At 37.5% G+C, this 23197-nt stretch overlaps 1 protein-coding gene and 1 pseudogene across 5 annotated transcripts in view; one reads left to right on the top strand and one right to left on the bottom strand.

The window, feature by feature from the left end:
• EEA1 (early endosome antigen 1) overlaps positions 1-23197 on the top strand; it is a 141839-nt gene that overhangs the window by 1927 nt on the left and 116715 nt on the right. The gene's annotated exons all lie outside the window — the stretch shown is intronic.
• LOC131766211 (large ribosomal subunit protein eL34-like) lies at positions 17601-17989 on the bottom strand (annotated as a pseudogene).

Raw genomic sequence — 23197 nt, 5'->3', positions numbered from 1 at the left:
TTTTGAGAGTTGGTGCATACACATCGATGGCTACAGAAGTTTCAGCTGAAACCACAAAATTGGAATTTATTCTGGTTATTGCTGAGATATGATAAGGAATCATCACACATGAATAAGTCAGTTGACAACTGAGTTTTTTAACCATGGCATTATTGGTATTTGTGACTGGATAATTCTTGGTTGTTGGGGGCTGTCCTTCGCACTGTAGGATATTGAGCAGCTTCCCTGGCTTCTACCCACTAGATGCAGTAGAACCCCCAAATCCTCTCCCCCCTGTTGTGACAACCAAAAATGTCAGATGTCACCTAGGGGCAAAATTGCCCTGGTTGAGACCACTGTCTTAAATTTATATACTCTTTTATAGGAAAGTTTGAATTGTTTCTCATCGTTAATCACTAAGTTTGAATTGTTTCTCATTGTTAACCACTTAACTTTCTTTTTTTTTCAATGTCCTTATATTGAGTGTCAGTAAATGCAAAGCATCTGCTAGGGTCCGGGAACCAGTTAAAAAAGATATGGGCCCACCTTTTAGGACTCCCAGCTGGTTGGGGAAGTGGACATTTGAAAATAATGGCAGTTCTTTGTAATAGAAGAATGAATAGTGCCTGGGGGCCACTTTGTGGGAGGGTTTTGGGGCAATCTGGAAAAACTTCTGGGAGGAGGGCATATTTGCAGCTCAAAAGAGTGGAAGGCAGGTTGGGCTGAGGGAACTGCAAATGCCTAGACAAGAAGTCATAAAATGGGGCAAGTAATATTCAGGGGAATGTGAACATATAAGTTTAGGGAGTGAAATGATATGCAGGGGTTGGTGGGAGGTGAGGCTGTGGAGGTAGCTCAGACCAGATCAGGAGAGAACCTAGAGTCACCTGGGAGGAGTTTGGCTCTTACAGATGGGTCACTGTTAATGCTCAGCATTTAATAGGGGTATTTGGATAAAGCCTTAAAGAAATCTTGTAATTTGTATTACTAGTATGAACTCCACAGGTGCTATATACTAACAAGTATGACTTGAATCTTTGAATTATGTAACTTGGCAACCATTTTATTTTACCCCACCCTGATAATCTTATTTCTCAGCAGAGGTCATAAGATATAAGATTAAAACTGAGGTTGCTGATTTAGAGATTTGTTTGAAATGGTCTTCATGGTTTGAAATTAAGTCGCATACCTTTAGCATTCTGTTTTCACATGACCTTTTCATTTTAACTGTTGTAATTTTCTTCTGAATAACGTCCTTTATTTTTTATATTTAAAAAATTATTTATTTTTGGCTGCGTTGGGTCTTCGTTGCTGCACATGGGCTATCTCTCTAGTCGCTGCGAGTGGGGGCTACTCTTCGTTGTGGTGCGGGGGCTTCTCATTGCGGTGGCTTCTCTTTGTTGCAGAGCACGGGCTCTAGGTGCTCGGGCTTCAGTAGTTGTGGCGCACGGACTTAGTTGCTCCGCGGCATGTGGGGTCTTCCTGGACCAGGGTTTTAACCTCTGTCCCCTGCATTGGCAGGCAGATTCTTAACCACTGTGCCACCAGGGAAGTCCCTGAATAGTGTCCTTTAAGTAGCATTTTTGATAGAAGAAACAGACAATGTGCTAATCAATTGTAACTCAGCATCTTTGAACATCACGGATAAGGTCCTAAGGTACTTTATAGAATATTTAATTTCTGGTTCTTTTTCTTTTTTCCATTAGCTACTAAAAGGTGTTTCTTTGAGGCTTGTAAGAATCTGAAAAAAAAATTGTGGTAGCTCCAATATGTATGTATTGATTATTTTGCTTAATAGGCTTTGAAGAGAAATGTGGATTTAAAGTGCTTCATGGCTGGAAAGACATCAGCATTTAGTACTTTAGGCAATTTATAAACTTCTTTGCTATTTCTTTCTTAAGGATCTTGTTGTGGTTTAACAGTAAGTTAAATCACAATAAGATCCTTAAGTGTATTAGTTTCCTTTTGGTATATATCAATAATATTGCTAAAGAAAAAAATGGGTTTAATTCTAGAATTGTGGAAATAGAAGGCTTCTTTAATGGGTAACGAGTCTCTCTGATTTTAAAAATGAGGAAGTAGGAAGTGAGAGATTGAGTGATTTTATTTAAGGCAACACAGTAGATGTCAAAGCTGAGACTATAGCCAAGTTTTCCCAACTCAATCCATTTCCTTTTTTTAGCACCTTGTTGCCCTTTCCTCCACCACTCAACTCATATGGTTAGCACTATGCCAGTCATTGTGGAAGATACAGGAAAAATATGAGATCTGACCTCTCTCAGGGAACTTATATGATTAAGTGCCATAGTAAATTATAGAGACAGTGAAGGCTATAGTAGTACAGAAGAGGACCAATCAGAATCAACCTGTTAGAGTGAAGCGTCTCCTTGGAGAAAATGGGCAAGGGATGGGGTTTTGAAAAGGTGATTAGGAGAGGAAGTGAGTTACTTTCATTCTAGGAAGGAGTTACAGTATAAACGAAGATTCAGAGGTGGGAATGATTTCATTCTTCCTGCCCTCCCTCCTGCCTTTGCTTGCATATTGCCTTTCAATAAACAAATGTTTCTAACACTGGATATGTGCTAGATACTGGAGGTACAACAGTGAGTAAAACTGATCCTTACCCTTAAGTAGCTTAAAACCAAGTGACTTAGAGAGGTCTGCTTAGAGCAGAAAGAAATTGAGAGAAACTTACAGATAGTGTGACACCTCATTGTGGAGATTCTTGATCATCTAACTCTAGTCCAATGCAAATAGGAATCACATATGTAATTTAAAGCTTCTAGTAGCCACATTTTAAAAAAGTGAAAAGAGGTGAAATTACTTTTTAAAATCTATTTCCTTTGACCCAATATATCTAAAATATTTGAACATATAGTCAATATAAAAATTATTGAGATATCTTAAAAATTATTGATGAGGTTTATTTTGTAGTAAGTTTTCGAAATCTGGTGTGTATTTTGGACAAACAGCACATCTGACTGTTATTTTTTTTTAAAAAATTTATTTATTTATTGGCTGCATCAGGTGTTAGCTGCGGCACATGGGATCTTTTGTTGCTGTGCGTGGGCTCTTTGTTGCAGTGTGCATGCTTCTCTCTGGTTGTGGCACACAGGCTTATTAATCGTGGTGTATGGGCTCAGTTGCCCCGCCGCATGTGGGATCCCAATTCCCTGACCAGGGATCGAACCGGCATCCTCTGGATTGCAAGACAGATTCTTAACCCCTGGACCACCAGGGAAGTCCCAGCACATCTGACTTTGGACAGGCCATATTTTAACTGTTCAGCGGCCTCATATAGTTGGTGGCTACTGTATTGCAGGTCTAGTTGAATACATATATAATTTTTAACTTTTTTTTGAACCAATTTCAAGCTTAAAAAAGTTACAAGAATAAAATAATACAAGAAACAGCTGTATACTCTTTATCTAAATTTACTTATTAACATTTTATCCTACTTCCTTTATCATTTAAACACTTTGTTCTCCTATCCTTTTTCTTTATTTTTCCTGAATCACTTGAGGATCAGTTATAGTTCTTCTCCTGTGAATGCTTCAATGAAGAACAGGGATATTCTTTTACATAACTACAGTATAGTTGTCAACTTCATAAATTTACATTGATTCCATTTACTATTCATAATTCCATTTTTTTTCAGTTGACCTGGTAATGTCCTTTAGCATTTCCCCCTCACCAGTATACTGTCAGTTAGGGTTAGGTATTATATGTAGTTGACATGTTGCTTTAGCTTCTTTTAATATGGAACATTTCCACAGCATTTCTTTGTAATTTATGACATTTTTGAAGAATACAGATTCCCTCCTGCTTTTTTTATTCCTTACAATGTTCCTCATGTTGTGTTGTCTGACGTTTCATTGTGAGTAGATTGAGATTGTGCATTCTTGGCTGAAATGTGGCCTAGAATTTGTTGTGTCCATCTCTGATTATTACATCTGGAGGTCCGTGTCTTTTTGTCCTTCATAGGTGATGTTAATTTTGATTACCTTGTCAAAGTTCAAGGTGTAGCCCAATTTTTTGACCTATAATAATGAATTTTTCTTCCTTTGCAATAAACAGGCAAATACTTATAAGACTATGCAAATATCCTGCTCTTTATCAGAATTTCTCCTATATTTACCATTGCTGATTCTTGCTTGATCTAGTCTTCACCATAATGACTGCAAGATGATGATATTCCTACTCCAGAACTCCTGCACCTTTACCAATTGGTTCTTGGATTTCCCCTCCCTCCCTTGCCTCACATCTACCACCGCCCCCCCCAGCCACGCCCCCGGCCCTTACCTACCTTCCTTCCTTTCCTGTTGGTATGGACTCATAAGTTCATTTTTATAAAAATGGTCTGTAATTCATCACTGTACTTAATTATTTTGGTGTTCAAATTGTCTCAGATTTGAACAGTGGGAGTCCCTTCAGGTGGCTCCAGTGTCCTTTTGTCATGCCCCTATCATTTTTTTGAACTATTCCTTACTTTCCGGTGTAATAGGGTATTCTAACCTTATCCTTTACCTACCCTTTCCCAGCGCTGAAACTAGCTATTTCTCTGAGGAGCCCTATTCCTTTTAGTGGGGAATGGTATTAAAGACCAAGGTCTGGGGTAGCTTTCCTTCTTATTTATTTCTTTCTATAGACAAATCTGACATTTTGAATTTTATTCTATAGGCATTAGGAAATTAATAGGATTTTATTAAGCAGTGAAATATATTTGGTATGTAGGGGAGGAAAATTCTCCTCTACCCTCTTTGGGTCTCTGGTTGGGCCTAAGAATTAGACTGTCTAGGACAGATTAACAGCAGAAAAGCATACAAATTTTATTAAATTTTTACATGTATGTGGGAGCCTTCACAAGAGAATGAAGACGTGAAGGGACCAGAGCAGGAAGTGTTTACAACTTTTAGACATAGAAACGAGATTTGTGAAGAATTGACAAGACATAGGGGTTTGGGCTGAGGTAGTAAATGGTGGAGAAGTAACTAGGAAGATAAGGGTTAGTTTAACAAGGTTTGTTTGTACAGATTTCTCAGCCCTAAATTCTCTGGCTCTAGTAGTGATGAGGACATCTTCTTTACTCCTGGTATAGTGAGGGTCCCTTTCACACGGGAGTTTTATTATCTCCTGCTTTCAGAAAGAAAAAGAAGGGTCAGAATGGTTTTTAAAATTTTTTTATTATTTTTTATTTTTATTTTGGCTGCATTGGGTCTTTGTTGCTGCCTGTGGGCTTTCTCTAGTTGCAGCCAGTGGGGGCTACTCTTCATTGCGGTGCACGGGCTTCTCATTGCATTGGCTTGTTGTGGAGCAGGGACTATGCACTCGGGCTTTAGTAGTTCTGGCGCGCAGGCTCAGTAGTTGTGGCTTGCAGGCTTAGTTGCTCCGCGGCATGTGGGATCTTCCCAGACCAGGGCTCGAACCCGTGTCCCCTGCATTGGCAGGCAGATTCGTAACCACTGCATCACCAGGGAAGTCCCCAGAATGTTCTTGTTGTACCTGCTGTTTCTTAAATGCCTTTAATTAAAAATAATCAATATGCTAAAGTGACATATTTTGGTGTGACGTTCTGGTTTCCTTTATGCACATAGTAGGAGTTAATATTTTTTGAATGAGTAAAGGAATGTTTTAGGAAGATTAATTTGTCAGTGTTGCATGAGATGTATAAAACCATAAGAGAATATAGGCAGAGATCTTATGAGATTGATTTTAATATTTTTGGCACTAAGTAATTATGATTTGCATTATGATGATGGCAACATGAGCAGAAAAAAAGTGATGAATAGGGAAGACCTTTTGGACATATCTACTTTTCAAACATCTATTATGGGTCTACTATATGCTGCAGCTGCACTGATGAGTAAAATAGACATGAACCCCTGTGGAGCTGAGTATCCAGGGGAGGACAGAGGAACTGTTCAAAGGATCACATAAGTATATGGTCGCATCCTTGGGTGAATGTTAGGAAGGAAAGCACAGGGAGCCCCAAGAGCGTACAGCAGTAGGGCCCTGATCTAAACTAAGATGTTAGGGAAGGCGTCCCAGATTATTTACACATTTAAGTTTGATGAAATTATTACTCATTTATTGAAGTGAATTTTAAGAAGTGGAATTTTTTCTTACTGTGTAGATTTATTTTTTAGTGTGTTAAGAATAAAAAAGAGATTAAGATATAAAAGAACCAAGGCTAGAACTGTTTCCTTATACTGGTGTCTTTTGCGTGAGCTAAGGAGATAGTATTGAGTTGGCCAAAAAGTGCCTTCGGTTTTTAAGTCAAAATAAAAGACATTTTTCATTTTCACCAAGAACTTTATTGAATTATGTATTCACCCTTTTGTTCCACTACTTTCTGCCATTTTTCAGGCAACTTCATAAAATTCCATCTTCCCAAAACTTTTAATCTTTTTGAGCAAAGAACTGTTCCAGGTGCCTTTTACAGTCTTCCACAGAATTGAAATTTTTTCCATTAAGAGAATTTTGTAAAGACCTAAATGGAAATCCGAAGGTGCAGTGTCTGGTGAACACGGCAGATGAATCAGAACTTCCCAGCCAAGCTATAACAGTTTTTGCTGGTCATCAAAGAAACATGTGGTCTTGCATTATCCTGATGGAAGATTATGCATTTTCTGTTGACTAATTCTGGACACTTTTTGTCGAGTGCTGCTTTCAGTTGGTTTAATTAGGAGCAGTACTTGTTGGAATTAATTATTTGGTTTTCTGGAAGGAGCTCATAATAGAAGACTCCCTTCTAATCCCACCATATGCAAAACATCACCTTCTTTGGATGAAGACTGGCCTTTGGTGTGGTTGGTGGTGTTTCATTTCTCTTCCCCACGATCTCTTCTGTTGCACATTATTGTACGGTATCCACTTTTCATTGCCCATCACAATTTGTTTTAAAAAATGGAACGTTTTCATTACGTTTAAGTAGAGAATGGCTTGTGGAAATACAGTCAAGAAGGTTTTTTCCCCTTAATTTATGTGAACCCAAACATCAAAGTGATATACATAACCAAGCTGGTGCAAATGATTTTCAACGCTTGGTTTGGATATTTTGAGTATGTCTTTTGAGTATGTCAGCTATCTCCCTCATGGTATAACATTGATTGTTCTCGGTTAATGTCTCTATTTGATCACTATCAAATCGCTTCAACTGGTGTACCTGACCCTGAGCATCGTCCAGTGAGAGATCTCCAGCACAAAACTTTGCAAACCATTTTTGACATGTTCAGTCAGTCACAGTACCTTCTCCACACACTGCACAAATCTTTCTTTTTGCATTTTGGTTGCGTTTTTACCTTTCTTGAAATAATAAAGCATAATATGCTGAAATGTTGCCTTATTTTCTTCCATCTTCAACATTAAAGTGGCTACACAAAAATTCATTGATTTTGATAAGATTTTTTTTAATGCATGCTGATGTGACGGCTGTCACATACAGTCTAACAACATTGTTTTGAATGAAGTTAAAGATGACTAAGTGCCACTAGAGCCATCTTATGGAAAAAACCGAATGAACCTTTTGGCCAACCCAATATAATTATTGGTAAAAAACCTGAACTCTGAAAAAAACAAAAAAGAACCTGTACTCTGGAGCCAGACTGCCTGGGGTGGCATCTGCACCCTATGTACTAGTTAGGTAGCTTTGGGCAAGTAACTTGACTTCTCTGTGGCTCATTAAAATAGTCGTAATAATAGTACCCTTCTCATAGAGTTGTTGTGAGGATTAAATGAATTAATATATGTGAAGGTTTTACAACTGTATCTGGCACATATTAAACTCTATAAATGTTATTTGCTGCTAATGTTGGTTTTTTGTTATTACATACTCCAGATTTCTTCAAGGAATGCTTTTCTTATCACTTCCTTGTTATCTTTTTTTTTTAACTTCGTGTGTGTGTGTGTGTGTGTGTGTGTGTGTGTGTGTGTGTGTAGAAAGTCATTTGTTATACTGTTGAACGTTTATTCTGTGCTCATGACTGTGCTGGGCTGGCAGAGATTTAATGGGGGAGACAGATACTTAAATAATTACAAAGCAGTGTGATGTGTCAATAGATACACAGAGGAAGAATGTGAGCGGCAATAGAAAAAGTAACTAATTCTGTGGTGAAAGGAGGAGGGAGGGAGACAATGGAGATTGTTAAAGGCCTTACAGAAGCTGGAGAGACTGGGCAAGGAGGAACAAGGGAGAGAAGGCAGTTTTACACAGTGACCAGGCAAATGCAAAAACCTGAAGCGGCCTAGCACAGCAGCACAGCATAGGGGAATTGTGAATATTTTCGCATGTGGATGGGGATAGTTATGAGATGAGACTGGAAAGGATTTTGGACTTTATACAGTAGACGTTATGGAGCCACGGAAAGTTTTTAAATAATTAAATTTGTAATAAGGAAAACCCTCCAAAAATATTTTCCCCTTATGATCCTTATAAAAAGAATATCAGGTGAATCAGTCTTCTGTCTAAAATCTGTTGGTGACAACTCAGCGCCCATAGGAGATGTCCAGACTCTTTACCTTGGCATGCAAGGCTGATACTGCTCAGGTTTCTTGGGAAAAAAGATTCCATTTCAGCCTTATCTCCACGTACCTCTGTACATTCACTGACCTTGCCATCCTCACTAATTGTGTTTCCCACAACTTCCCCTGATCTATCAATCCCTTCACATCTCCGTAGAAGCTCTTTATTCTGCTGTGAGTGCCCTACCATTACTTGTCCACACTGCTCAGTTTAGGGGATACTAGGAGTTAGTTGCTTGCTCTTTTTTCTTTCTCACAAAGCACCCCACGCTAATTAAGAGAATGTGCTTTTGGAATTAGACCATCATTTAAGCCCTGGCCTCCTCTATTCATGAGCGTGAGATCTTGTGCAAAATTTCAAGCTCTTTGAGACCTAGCTGCTTTATCTGTAAATTGAGCATAATATGTACTTTACAGTATTGTAGAAGGATTAAATGAAATAATGTTCATGAAGACTTACCACAGTATCAGCATTTAATAAACACTTAGTGTATAGTAGCTCAGTATACTAAAACACTTAGTATATAGATCTCTGCAAAACTTATTCCATTGTTTTTGTGATACTTCTCCACTACTAGACTGAGCTCCCTTAGGGTGGGGATTTTGTTTTTCTTTCTTAGTGTATAGGACCTACATTAATGTTTGATACTTGGTGTATTTTCAGTAATACATGTTGACTTGGTAGATGTGTAGAGATGATGACTCCATAAAGGGAGAGACCAGGTAGAAAGTAATAACGTTTTAGTTCCTAAAATTGTTGCACATTAGAATCATTTGGAATCCTTAAAAAAAAAGAAGAAAAAAAAAAGATTCCCAAGTCCCTCCATTGAATCGGAATTTCTGCATCTCTCATTGTCATTCCAGGGGATGATGAAAGCTTGAATCAGACAATGGCTTTGGGGATAGAGAAAGAACAGATTTTCAAGAAAGTTAGGAGAATTAATAGGACTTGCTGACTTGTGAGTAGTCTGGGTGGAAGGAGCTAAGGTGAAGAATAGAGGAGGAGGAAGAACAGGTTTGGGAGGAAGACAAGTGTGAACTAGAGGTATGGACATCCTAACAGAGATGTTCACTAGGCAGGTGGAAATATGTAGGTCCAGCACTCAGGAGACAAGTGGAGGCAAGTATTAGATATGTGTGAATGTTGAAGAGACGTCAATTCAAATAAGGACTGAGAAGTATCCACTGAATGGAACAGTTAGGTCATACCTAGTTCAGTTTCAGGAGAGTCATGGGGAGAAATGGTTGGCTGGGAAGTAAGGGCATAGAAACAGGGAGTGCAGACTATTCTTCCAAGATATATGGAGGAGAGGAAAGAGTAATTAAATATTAAATGCATGAATGTAATCTGTCATCCTTGGACAATATTCTAATGAGTGCTTTTTATTTTCAAGGATTATAAACTTCCTCAAATCAGTCTAAATTGAAAGGAGGATTTATTGTAAGGTTTCAAAGTGATCTAAGAATCAGAATTGCTGTACAGGTGGGTCTCTAGACAGTAGGACCTAGAAAAGTGTCGGGGCAGAGGCAGTGCTCCCCTCTGTCTCACACAATCTCCTGGACCACTGGCATTTTGCCTCTGCATCTCTGTGTCCATCCTCCTCGCTACTCCTTGCTTAGTATGCTCAAGACCTCAAATGGCCATCTGACCATTCTACTTGCTTTTCACCTTACCTTTGCATAGCCAACTGGCCAAATGTCTCAATTTCCAAACCCCAAGAGAAGAGTCAAAAATGTCCTCCTCATCTTTTCTTGTTGGGTCGTGCGTAGGTCTCTGGCTGGCCAGTGATGGAGTTGCTTCCTCTGGGTCAGGTGTCTGCTGCTGGTTTAGTCAGCTGAGGTTGGGAGTGGAGTGAGGTCATTTGATTCTTAGGAATCCTCCTTTTAGGAATTGTGATACCACGAAACACATCTTTTACAGATCATTCTAGAAATAAGCTTTACTGTGGCTCTGAAATAGTGATTATAGTTCTGTTTAGGTTGATTTGGTGCCAGCTAATTTTCTCACCCTCTAGTCTAGTTTTTTCCTTCATAGCTTATGCATTCTCAAGAGTCAGTGGTCTTTTGAAACTTTGGCTAGGTTATAACTTTGATTTACTTAAGTCCCTCCGGTACTCTTATTTACCTCATGACTTTGATGTGTATCTGTTTAATGCCAGTTTATGTGGCTAATTTTTTAAAAAAAATATTTATTTATTTATTTATTTGGCTGCACTGGGTCTTAGTTGCAGCACATGAGATCTTCGTTGCCGCGTGCAAGATCTTTGTTGTGGCTCGTGGGATATTCGTTGTGGCATGTGGGATCTATTTTTTAGTTGTGGCATTCGGGCTCTTTGTTGCCGCACGTGGGATCTAGTTCCCTGACCAGGAATCAAACCTGGGCCCCTGCATTGGGAGCGTGGAGTCTTGACCACTGGACCACCAGGGAAGTCTCTGAGTGACTAATTAGTCATTTCTCTTCATAGTTTGCTGTTTAAAGGCCTAAGCATGGAGCTCAGCAGTAGTTCACTGTTCACACTGGGGTTTGTTTGTTTGTGTGTCTGTGTTGCCACTGAACCATTTTATTGGTTGCTAGCTAGCTTGTGAATGGCTGCTTTTGGGTTCAGGTGATCACATTTGGTCGATTGGCAGTAGTCATGGGGTCATATACCCTTGCTGTCTTGGACTATGTTCTCAATATGGGCTGCGGTAGGATAACTTACTTTGGGATAGATCCATGGCCATTGCTTACACTGTGATTGATTGACATACTGCACATGAATAACTTAGTTGCATAGACATCTGTTTAAATATTGCATGAGTCATAGAAGCAGATGGAATTTAATAAAAACCACATCCTTTCCCTCGTTTCAATGTTTAATATTAGACTATGGTTAAGTTTTACATAAGTATGCTAATATAAAAGTTTTTCTAGCATCTCAGTGATACTTTATTGGGACTTTATTAGCTAAATAATATTTGGAAAGTGTTTTAAGAATTCCTGACTGTGTAGTGCTATGCCAAAACACACTCTGTTGTGAGGGATTGTTTAAGAGGTGATCGTATTGAGTTGGGCCTCTGATAAGGAAGTATGGGTTTATTTTGTTCTATAAGACATTAATTTTTCTGATAAAATCTTGTTATATCTGTTTGTAACTTCCAAATATTTAAATCAATGATTTAGTTTTAAAATAGAATATTTAGAAATAATAAAAGAATATATTTCTGGTTATAAAAATAAATCATGTACATCATGGAAATCTGAAAAGTTCAGAAAAGGAAAATTGAGAAGAAGCATAGGGCTTGTAGCATAGTGGATGGTTTAACTTTGAGAGCATTTTGTTTAAGTCAGGTGGAATCTTCAGCTCTGTGTATTATTACATTTGTAATCTTAGCTAGCAACTTACTTAGTTTCTTTAACCTTATTTTTTCCCCCTTGGTTAAATGGGAGCAATTCCTTTGACTTTATCCAAAGGATTGTTGTGATGATTAAATGATATAATGTGAATAAAGATCTTGATGTTCTTGTCACAGAGGTTGTAAGTTAGCTATTATTATTATTAATAGAAAGATATAATATTTCATTTAGCACACTACCAATTGACATTTCTTTAACTACTATAAAACTCAAGTTTCTTATGTGCCTGATTTTGAAAGTACAAATGATCTAGGAGAAGTTGATATTCTGAGCTTTACAATAAGATTCATTCCTCTGGGTTATTTTGATTTTGTTAAGTTTTTGAATGTAAAGTTACCACATCAAGTAGAGAAATCACTGAATATGGAATCAAAAGACTTAAGTTCACGTTCTAAATTCTGCTATCAGTGTGATCTTGGGCAAATCATGAGCTTCTCTTGGCCTCACTTTCCTTATCTGTTCAATGAGGGCACCACCTAGGTGATTTCTAAAGTGCTTTTCAGGGTAAAAGTATTAGTTGAAAATCACGGAAGTACCAGAATTTTGAGTCTGCAGACCATTTGCAACACCAAAGTAGCATTTTAAGTGTTACATAACAAATCCTGATACCTTTTACCCTGTTTCCTACCCTCTTTGCTGAGAAAAAACATTGTCTTCAGGAAGGAAAGTTTCAGTGATAAAATCCCATAGCTCATGTAACATGACTAGCACAGTACCTGCCACATAGTAGGCTCCAGAAGAGAGTAAGGCTCCTTTTCTGTTGAGTTCCCTCCCCCACTCCCTTTCCCCAGTGTATAGTCCTTTATGAGTGTCTCAAATGCAAGTAAGGTACATTCATTGTAGTGGATGCTTTGGTGTGGGCCATAGATTCCCCTTCAGATAGAGACACATTCTCTTAGTTGCTTGGGATCATGGCTGCCTCACCCAAGTTTATGTTCCCTTCCTGGAAGCCACCTGCTTTTCATTCCTGGTTGATGGTGGGGGATGCAAAGAATCATCCTCTTGCCTTGATTAGAGACTAACATGAAGGGTCATTCTAGCTTTAGGACTCTTAGTAGGCTTAGCTGAGGCTGCTCTTGCAACTGTTATTGATCAATACTGTTCAGCTTCTCCCTCAGCCCAGTCATGCTGCCTCTGTGCCTACACAGGTGTTCTTGAGAGCACTCCCCAGTAAACCTGCTTGCAGATATCAGTCTCAGACTCTGCTTCCTTGGGAACCTGAATTACGAGTCATCTGCTATTTGGATAGTCTTTCTCAGAGATTTTTGCATTGTAAAAGATGATAATATTTAGGATGGATTTTAATTTTATGAATACTGTGTTCCACTTCTTTGAAACTGACATTCTACATATTTTTTATAACAGGAATCCATAGCCAGTAGATTAGGATTTTTGTTAGATTCTGGAGTTTTTACATAGTAGGTCTTCAAGCACATTTTGGGATTTTGAGTATGGCCCACAGATTCTCTGTTTAGGAAATTTTATTATTAGCACCTTTCCCAGTTCTCTCAGGTGATTTTAAGACTTAAAAAATGAAAACTGGGGCCTCCCTGGTGGCGCAGTGGTTGAGAGTCCGCCTGCCGATGCAGGGGACACGGGTTTGTGCCCCAGTCCAGGAAGATCCCACATGCCGCAGAGCGGCTAGGCCCATGAGCCATGGCTGCTGAGCCTGTGCTCCGCAACGGGAGAGACCACAGCAGTGAGAGGCCCTGTGTATGGCGGGGGCAGGGGGGGGGGCGGGTGAAGAAAAGAAAAGAAAAGTGGCCTGTGAGGGAGTGTGGGCCATCCTCTCTCGGGGTGGGGTGTAGTCGTCGTTTCCACCCCCCCCACATCCCCCGCCCCGCTCTGAGAGAGGTAGGAGGGCTGCGTTGAGCCTTGAAGCCTAGGGTGTGGGCCCTGGTGGAGCCACTGCAGGTGCAGATCTTGGAGGTAGTAGCAAATATTCAGATGAGAACTTTGAAGGCCAAAGTGGAGAAGGGTTGCATGTAAATAGCAGTTGAACGTAGGTCAGTCGGTCCTGAGAGATGGGCAAGCACCTTTTTTTTTTTTTTAAACTTTAAATTTTATATTGGAGTATAGCCAATTAACAATGTTGTGATAGTTTCAGGTGCACAGCAAAGTGAGTCAGCCTTTCATATACACGTATCCATTCTCCCCCAGGTTCTGAATTCTTATTTTGATATATTTTTGTGTCTGTCTCTCAATATTTATTGAATCAAGACACCTGATAGTCTAAACTTGCTTAAAATGTGAATTAATTTTAATTATATGTTAGATATTTAATTACATTAGATACTTAAAAAGTGTTAGATATTAAAATCTTTTATTCTATCACTTAATATTGAGTTAATTGTATGATGTCTGTAAACCCAATTTACTTGCTAGTAACTTATCTATAGTTTTGATTGTCTCAGTGTCTTATTGACTAGGCTGCTTTTTTTTTCTGACTTGACTGCTTTCATGTACCTATTAATAACCACTAACTAAATTCTGGAGTTTTGAAAGTATGCATAAGAAAGCTAAGCATTTATAAAGAATGGAAATATATTTGACTTTGTTTCTATGGGCATGCTTTTAAGTTAGCCAGTTTAGGGCCCACATGAATCATGGAATGAGAATTTTGGAGCTAGAAAGACCCATGATCTTGTCCTTTCCCTGTAGTTTGTCATTGAAGAAGTTGAGATTAGAGAAATTAAGTGTCTTGATGGGTATCAGAGAGATGGCCAAGAAATATTTGAGACAGTAGAGAGGATATTGAATTAGGACTTGGGAAACCTAAGTTTTAATTGCAACTCTATATCGTTAGATAGCATGATGTCAGGTAAGCCACTTGTACTTTCTAGGGCTTCGTTTTCTCATCTATGGAGTGTTACAGTTGGAACATGATTTCTGAGACGTTTTCCAGCTTTTAAATTTTGATTCTAGGTCTCTTTTTTTAGGAGTGGTGCACTTAGTAATAATGTAAGTATCTACTATTTATAGTATATCTAACAAATGCCAGGCACCGATTTAAACATTGTATGCATACTATCTCATTTAATCCTCCCAACAGTTCTGTGAGGCTGACATTAGTTCCACTTTACAAATGGGAATTTGGGGCTTACCGAGGTTAAGTACTTTTACAAACTTCTAAGTGGGTAAACTGGAAGTTGAATGCAGGTCTGTGTGACTCCAACTACTGTTTTCTGAATCAGTATTCCTAGATTTAGATGTACTTTTGTTTTTGGGACGCTTGACAGGCCCTGCTGAAAACAAGAGCCAATTGCATTTAGATAAGTATATGCTTCTCATCCCCCTTCTCTGGCATACTGTACTGTATGTATTGTAGTCTGTCACTGGGTTAGGCAGGGAAGACTTAGGATGCGGTAGTATATTGTGTGCTGGCACTTGAGAAATTTTGGAGTAGGCTGGAATCAGGTGCAACAGGCGGGAGTATAGCCTCTTAGAGACACCTTAGAAAGATGAATAGGAATTGCACTCAATTCACCATTAATAATTAAACAGCAGGGGTGACTATTTGATGTTTATTAAAATTGTAGATGGCTCTAGGTTAGGCGGAATTGCTCACATTTAAAAAATAGGAATTATTTTCATTTGAAAGCTGATGTAAATGAATTAGGGTTAAATGTGGTATATTTGTAAAGAAGCTTACTATTGTACATGGTTTTATGATGGATAGAAAAGCATCTGTGGAGTTACATGGTGGATCAAGGTCATATTGCAACAGTCTGAGTAGGCCTTCTATATCAGGATTTGATATAGATCGGGATATATTCGGTTTTAAGAAGAAGGTGGAGAAATGAGAAGGAACTCAGAGGACACACAAAAAAAGTAATTACCAAAAATGAGTTGTAAACAAGTTTAAAGTTGTTAGATTTATAATGGAGATTAGAACAAAGAGTATTAGTGACCATTTTCAAGGTTGAAGATTGAGAGCAAGCAGGAAAGGACTTAAGAGACAAATTTTATATGAAGTTTGAGGCTGACAGGAGTTAAGGATTAGGAGTATAGAATATATAAAGTGAAAAGTAGAAGGTCCTTCCCAGTAATCATTGCTAATAGTTTCTTGTGTATTTTTCCACAAAGTTTTAATGCATATATCCATTAACATTATACAGTATGATCATACTCTTTATATGAATTTGATTTTTTTCACTTAATGTATTTTGGAGAGCTTTTAGTATCAGCACTTTCAGAACTGCCTCTTATTATTTATTTATTTTTAATAACTACATCATATTTTATTGTATGGATTATTAAAATTTAATCATTTCTCTATTGAAGGATATTTAGTTTGTTTCCAGTTTTGCTAATAAATAATACTGCAGTGAGCGTGCTTGTATACATATATAGGTGGTCCTTTAATGAATTTGTCCACTGGGTAATTTCCTAGCAGTGAGTCAGAGAGTATGCACATTTTTTGTATTTAGTTACATTCCCACAAACAATGTTTGAGAGTGTTGGTTTTGCAATATTCTTTCCACCAATGAGTATTGTCAAAGAAAAAAAAATTTTTGATTTTACTCAAATACCCTGAAAACCAGATTGGCAGTTTAGTCTTCTAGTCTCTTGTTTAACTTAGAAGGTTAAAAAAGAAACTATGGAAAATAGAATAATGTAAATCTTGGAGTAGTTACATTAATTCTTTTTAATGTAATGAGAAGTACTGTGTGTTAGTTAAACTCAGGGTATATTTTTATTGTGTCCTTACTAGGAAATTTGATGTATACCTCATTCTTTATAAGGCTCCCATCCTCAGAAAGGTTCCTTTTCTCTCTTGTGGAGAAGATATGACATTATATCTACTGTATCTAATTGTGTCTATTGCTGCATAATAAATCATTCCCAAACTTTGGCTTTGGCTTAAAACCACCATCATTTTATTTGCTCTAGATTCTCTAGATCAGCAGTTTGGGTTCTTCTGCTAGCCTCTCTTGGAGTTACTAATACAGCTGGAGTTATCTGTTGGTTTGTTTGGGGTGATAGTCTAACAGCCTCTCTCAGGTTGCTGATAATATTCCTTGGGTCACATGTGTCCAAGGTTAGCCTGGGCTTGTGTGGTGACAGAAGAGTTTCCAGCAATGAGGGAGCAAATCCCATTGTGCACTCTACTTGTATGTTATTTGCTACTCTACCATCAGCCAAGGTAAGTCTCATGGCCAGAGCCCATGTGGGAGAGGATTACACAGGAGAATTGCAAGGGCATTAAAACATAGGTGTGATTCATTGAGAGTCACTACTGTAACAATCTACCACCACTTTCTTCTTCCTTGTATTGGTAAGTGTTACAAGAGGAGTATAAATAAGAGATATAACAGTTTAAAGGAGAGAAAGATTTCTTGTTTAAGGACAGGTTTTATTGATGTCACTTAAGTTAGAAAGACTGATTCCATCAACAGTTGCAGACTGTTGATTTTCCAGATTTTTAATTTCTTCTACATATATTAACTGACATTTTTCTGTAAAGAACTTTTCAGTTTAAACCAGGGCGATTTGGTTGCCATGAATTTCAGCGTATACTGGATAGTCAGGATAAATGCTTAATTCTTTTTCTTTAATTATGAATTTTCAGAATAAGAATCGATACACTACTGTAGTAGTGATCAATGAGGCTTGCTTGTCTTTTGACTTTCTCTTTCCTTGAGGAAAGAGAACTCATGGATTTTTTTTTTTTCTTTTGATTTTTTAATTACTCAGAAAAACTTCATTTTTTAAATTTAGCTTTCTGACTCTGTGCTTGTGCTTTCAACACTTTCACAACGATTTTATGTTCCTCGGTAAGGAAAGTGTGCTTGTTCCTGTCACGGACACATTTAAAACACACATGGAACCACCACAGGCCTGGCTGATATGTTTCTTCGTTTTAGACAACCTTGTAAGAGCTTTAGGTCTCACAACACAAACTCCTCAAAGTTGGCCTGGGCACATGCCACATGTGGATTTTGGTGCTTTCCCAACCTTCTTGGTATAAAGGTAAACACCAAGGGTTTGGGACAGCCTGGTTTTGTTAGAGGCTGTATTGTAGGATAGCCTACGATAGTGTCTCAAACACTGGACCATCCTGAATGCCTCTAGATACCATCCCCGGAAGAGGAAGAAGCACTCATGGATTTTTAAATATATTTCATACACTCAAGTATTTATATATATATATATATTTAGTGGGTTTCAGTCAATTGAAGTCAGTATGATTTTTTGGTATGCAAATTGTCCCAGCTTTACCTAGTAGAAGTGCCTTCAAGGTGACTTTTGTCATTTTGACAGGACCCTGTTAGTGTTTGATAACTTCCTTGCTTTGTGGCACAACATGTGCCAGGTTCATCTAGTAAAATTTCTCCTCCAGGCTGGAATCATCCATTTCTCCAAAGAGTCCTGGTTCCTTTTAATGGGGAATGCTATTTAAATACCACTGTCTGGGCACTTAGGGTACTCATTGCTTCCGTGTTGTCATTGCTTTTAAGCATTTAAGATAAGAACTAGGATATATATTATATATATATACACACACACATGTACATATGGACAGATTTAAAAAGCAAAGCAACATGAGTTCAAATTAAAGTATTTTTTTCCTTCTTTGAGTTTATATTTTGAAATTTTATACTGAACGTCTTGGCTCTTAATGTTAGCATAATTATTTTTTCCTAAAAATATATATAACGTAGCTTTAAAGTAACAATACTAATATTACTGTTAAATAAGCTTACTGAATCAGTTTTACAAATTTTTTTTTAGCAGTTCTTTTTATCCTTATACTATAGTTCGCTAAGGCTATAAAGTCAAAACATTGTGTTCTTAAGACACTTGAAATAATTATCTTCTCTGTGTGGCTATAGCATTAACTTGAGATTCAGTTAGGTTTAAAATTTTAAAAAAATTAAAAAGTTTAACATGAAATTTAGCATTTTTATCATTTTAAAGTATACAGTTTACTGGCATTAAGTACATTCATATTGTTGTGCAACCATTACAACTATCTATTTCCAGAATGTTTTTATCATTCCCAAGCTGAAATTCTGTACCATTAAACAACTCCTTATTCCCCGTACCCCAGCCTTTGGCAACCACTGTTTTACTTTCTGTCTCTATGAATTTTTTTTTTTTTGTGGTATGTGGGCCTCTCACTGTTGTGGCCTCTACCGTTGCGGAGCACAGGCTCCGGACGCGCAGGCTTAGCGGCCATGGCTCATGGGCCCAGCCACTCCGCGGCATGTGGGATCTTCCTGGACTGGGGCATGAACCCTTGTCCCCTGTATCGGCAGGCGGATTCTCAACCACTGCGCCACCAGGGAAGCCCTGTCTCTATGAATTTGATTATTCTAGGTACTCGTATTAGTGGAGTCATACATATTGGTCCTTCTGTGTCTGACTTATTTAACTTAGACTAATGCTTCCTGGGTTCATCCTTGTTGTAGCATGTATTAGAATTGCCTTCCTTTGAAAGGCTGAATAATATTCTACTGTATGCATATACCACATTTTGTTTATCCATACATCCATTGGTGGACATTTGGGCTGTTTCCACCCTTTAGCTATTGTGAATGCTGCAATGAACATTGGTGTACAGATATCAATTCGAGTTCAGTTAGACTTTAGCTGAGGTTTTTTTTTTTTTTAGCTGAGGTTTTAAATAAATGAGGATTATTATTAACTAAGCTAGTGAACATAGGAGGAAAAGAAAACTTTTTCCTTGGGGTGGTAAAGGGTTGAGATAAGTGGTTTGATTTTGGAAATGATTCATTTGAGGTGCTTTGGGAAATCAATTAGAAAGCAACTGGAAATGTGGTATAGAGATATAGGGTGCTAAATTAAGTCTCTCTTTTGTAATCCAGGTGAGAGATGATGAAGTCTTGAACTGAGTTAATGGCAAAGGAGATGAAGAAAGGATAGATTCAAAATTTATGTAGTTGATTCAATTAACTTGGTGATTGGATGTGAAGGTTGAGAAAGGGGAGTTAAGGGTAATGCTTTGGATTTAAGCAAGATGGGTATGTGATGTTTCTGTAAGTTCAGGTAGAGAATGCAGATGGATAAACAGTTTATGAGAACAGATAATGAATTTGGTTTTGAATAAAATGACTTTAGTGTGCTTTCACGGCACTCTGGTAGAGATATTTAGCAGGAAAGGAAAATATGAATTTGAAGTTCAGCAGAGATCTGGATTAGATTTAGAATATTATTTTTGTCTGCATTGGGGGATAAGTAAAGTTAAGGGAATAAGTGAGATCACCTAACAGTGTATGGTAAGCTAAGAGGTTGAACGTGAAAATTCCCTAGGAAGCCCTGGAATGCTTTCCATGAAATAAGAAAATTGTCATTTGCAAATAAATATACCTTTTCAGATCTGTATGTGCAAAGTTCTTAGTTCTTAATAGTAAAAAAGAGGTAGTGAGGGCCCTAAGAAATCTTTGATTATTCATTTATAGTACAAGGATCAGGTAATATATTTAAAGCACCCTTCTATTTTTTTTTTTTTTTTTGATAGATTTATTTTTTATTTTTGGCTGCATTGGGTCTTCATTGCTGTGCACGGGCTTTCTCTAGTCGCGGCGAGCGGGGGCTACTGTTGGTTGTGGTGTGTGGGCTTCTTATCGCAGTGGCTTCTCTTGTTGTGGAGCGCGGGCTGTAGGCGTGCCGGCTTCAGTAGTTGTGGCACGCGGGCTTAGTTGCTCCAGGATGTGTGGAGTCTTCCCAGCCCAGGGCTCAAACCCGTGTCCCCTGCATTGGCAGGCAGATTCTTAACCACTGTGCCACCAGGGAAGTCCCCAAAGCACCCTTCTTAAGGTTTGAATATAATAGACGGCTTTTCAAAGTTCTTGAATTTATGAAAATTTTCCTAATTGGTCTTTATGGTGGGAGGAGGGTGAAGCAGAGTGACAAAATCAATGCTGAAAGTTACATTTTATAAGAAATCCTTGTCAATGTCTTATAAGTCTCCAAGGTTTTGAGGTTGTATGTCATTTAATTTCTAATACTTGTATCCTTTCCACTTTCAGAAATAATTTTGCTAAGTATAAGGTGTGTTTAGTATCTTACAACAATTTTTTTCAAAGATTTTCGTAAAAGCAATATTTTATTTCTAGTCAACTCACCTTTTTCTGGCAATTAATGTGCTACTAACTCAGCTTCTGCTGGTTTGCCTTGTTCCCAGTCTAGTTTCAGCTAGAGTGGTATGGGTTGTGCATTTGCTTATTAAGCATTTACTACATCTCTTCTGTGTGCAAAGACTAGTTATCCTTTTAGTTGGTTTTAGTGCTTTGGAGATAGGTATGGTTTAGAGATGAGATTCTTTATATTTAGTAGCAATTAGGTTGTAAAACTGAGTTATGTTCTCAATGAAATTATTGCTCTCTTCCTGCTTGATCTTCTCTGTAGTGAAGTCATATGTAGGGGGAGAGTTATACATAGGGAGAGTATGTTGAGTTTGGAAGCTCTGAGTCAGTATATCACCAGATATTAGAAAAACTTTTGTTACTCATCTATAAAATAGGTGTTTTTTATATGCTACTAGATGTTTGTTTTGATTGTTTTTCTTTGTTATTAGATTTTCAGTCATAATTGGAAGACATAGCTATTGGTTGCTTTGGATTACAGCAGTGTAGTTATGATTCTCACAAGTAGATTTTTTTTTTTAAGAAATGCCAGCTTTTATTTTAGTATATAATTTATAGTATTCCAAAATGGATTTTCTGTAGAGTCATAGTGACCAACTGCACTTGAAATTCTTTGATTTAGGATAGTTATGCTAATAGATTCTATTCAGTCAACATCACAAGTAGATTTTTAAAGTTGTATTCGATAAACAACTAGTCTGAAATAGATAAAATGCATTTTAAAGAAACTTCATGTTGTTAAAACTTCTTTGATAGTGATACTACCTTTCAAGCTATTGCATACAGTAAACAGAAACTTTTTTTTTTTCCCCAGTTAAGTGCTGTTCTTTCTTCAGAAACTTGTATGTGATTTTTGAAAGTAGTTTTTGGAGAGATTAATGCTGCTTTATGTTGATCTTACAGTTGTTGGTAGTAGGAATGTATTTTTATATTATCAACAACCTAAGGTAGCTAAATATATTGCAGGCATCTATTCTTATTTGGTTGAAATAAATACTTTGAATACCATATAACCTTTTCCCCCCATGTTTTCAAATTTTGATCTGTTTGGCTGACACTACTAAGCATTAATGATAGGTGTATGATAACTCTAATCATTTGGATCTTTTGCTAGCCCAAATATTTTTTACTTAAAAAAAATCTGAAAATTAAAAAAAAAAATGATCACACTAATAAAAATTTTTGAGAGGAGATGGGTAGGTGGTTAACTAAATCATCAGCACAAATCTTATTCTTTCAGCAACATAGAGGAAAAGTAGTAATAACAAAAATAGCCCTGACGTAAAACACAGCAGTCATCTGTGACCTTTCAATCTCTGTGTTTATATCTTTACATAACTGAAATCATAATATATCCAAACTTTGTATTTTGCCTGTCTTACAAATTCAATGTTATATCACATGTTATAATTTCTTTGCACAATCTTCACCCTTGTCACTTTTAAAAACAATTTAAAAAATTAAAAAAATATTTTGGCTGTGCCATGTGGCATGCGGGACCTTAGTTCCTTGACCAGGGATTGAACCTATGCCCCTTGCAGTGGAAGTGTGGAGTCTTAACCACTGGACCGACAGGGAAGTCCCCCACCCTTGTCATTTTTAATTGTCAGTTTTGTTGAGTTGGGTATGTCACAATTTAGTTAACCTGTTCTTTGTTTTGAACATAGTATGCTTGTAATTTTTCACTTAAAATTTTTAAGAATTATGTTTCAGGTGTATAGCATTATGATTTGACATCTGTGTACACTACAAAGTGATCACCACCACAAGTCTAGTTTCTGCCCATCACCATACAGTTGATCCCCTTTACCCATTTTGCCCACTTCCCAACCCCCTTTCCTTCTGGTAACCACTAATCTGTTCTCTGTATCTATGAGTTTATTTTATTTTATTTGGTCATTTTTTTTTTTTTTTTTTTTAGATTCTGTGTATGAGCAAAATCATATGGTATTTGTCTTTCTCTGTCTGACTTATTTCATTTAGCATAATACCTTCAAGGTCCATCCATGTGGTCACAAATGGCAGAATTTCATTCTTTTTTTTATGGCTGAGGAGTAGTCCAGTGTGCGTGTGTGTGTGTGTGTGTGTGTGTGTGTGTGTATGTGTATGCCATGTCTTTTTTATCCATTCATCCTTAATGGACACTTGTTTTTTTTTTCATATCTTGGCTGTTGTAAATAATGCTGTA

The sequence above is a fragment of the Kogia breviceps genome, chromosome 12 (assembly GCF_026419965.1).
Source record: "Kogia breviceps isolate mKogBre1 chromosome 12, mKogBre1 haplotype 1, whole genome shotgun sequence".
NCBI classification, from domain to species: Eukaryota; Metazoa; Chordata; class Mammalia; order Artiodactyla; family Physeteridae; genus Kogia; species Kogia breviceps.
The sequence above is the reverse complement of the archived record's forward strand: the minus strand, read 5'-3'. Positions and strand labels throughout refer to the sequence as shown.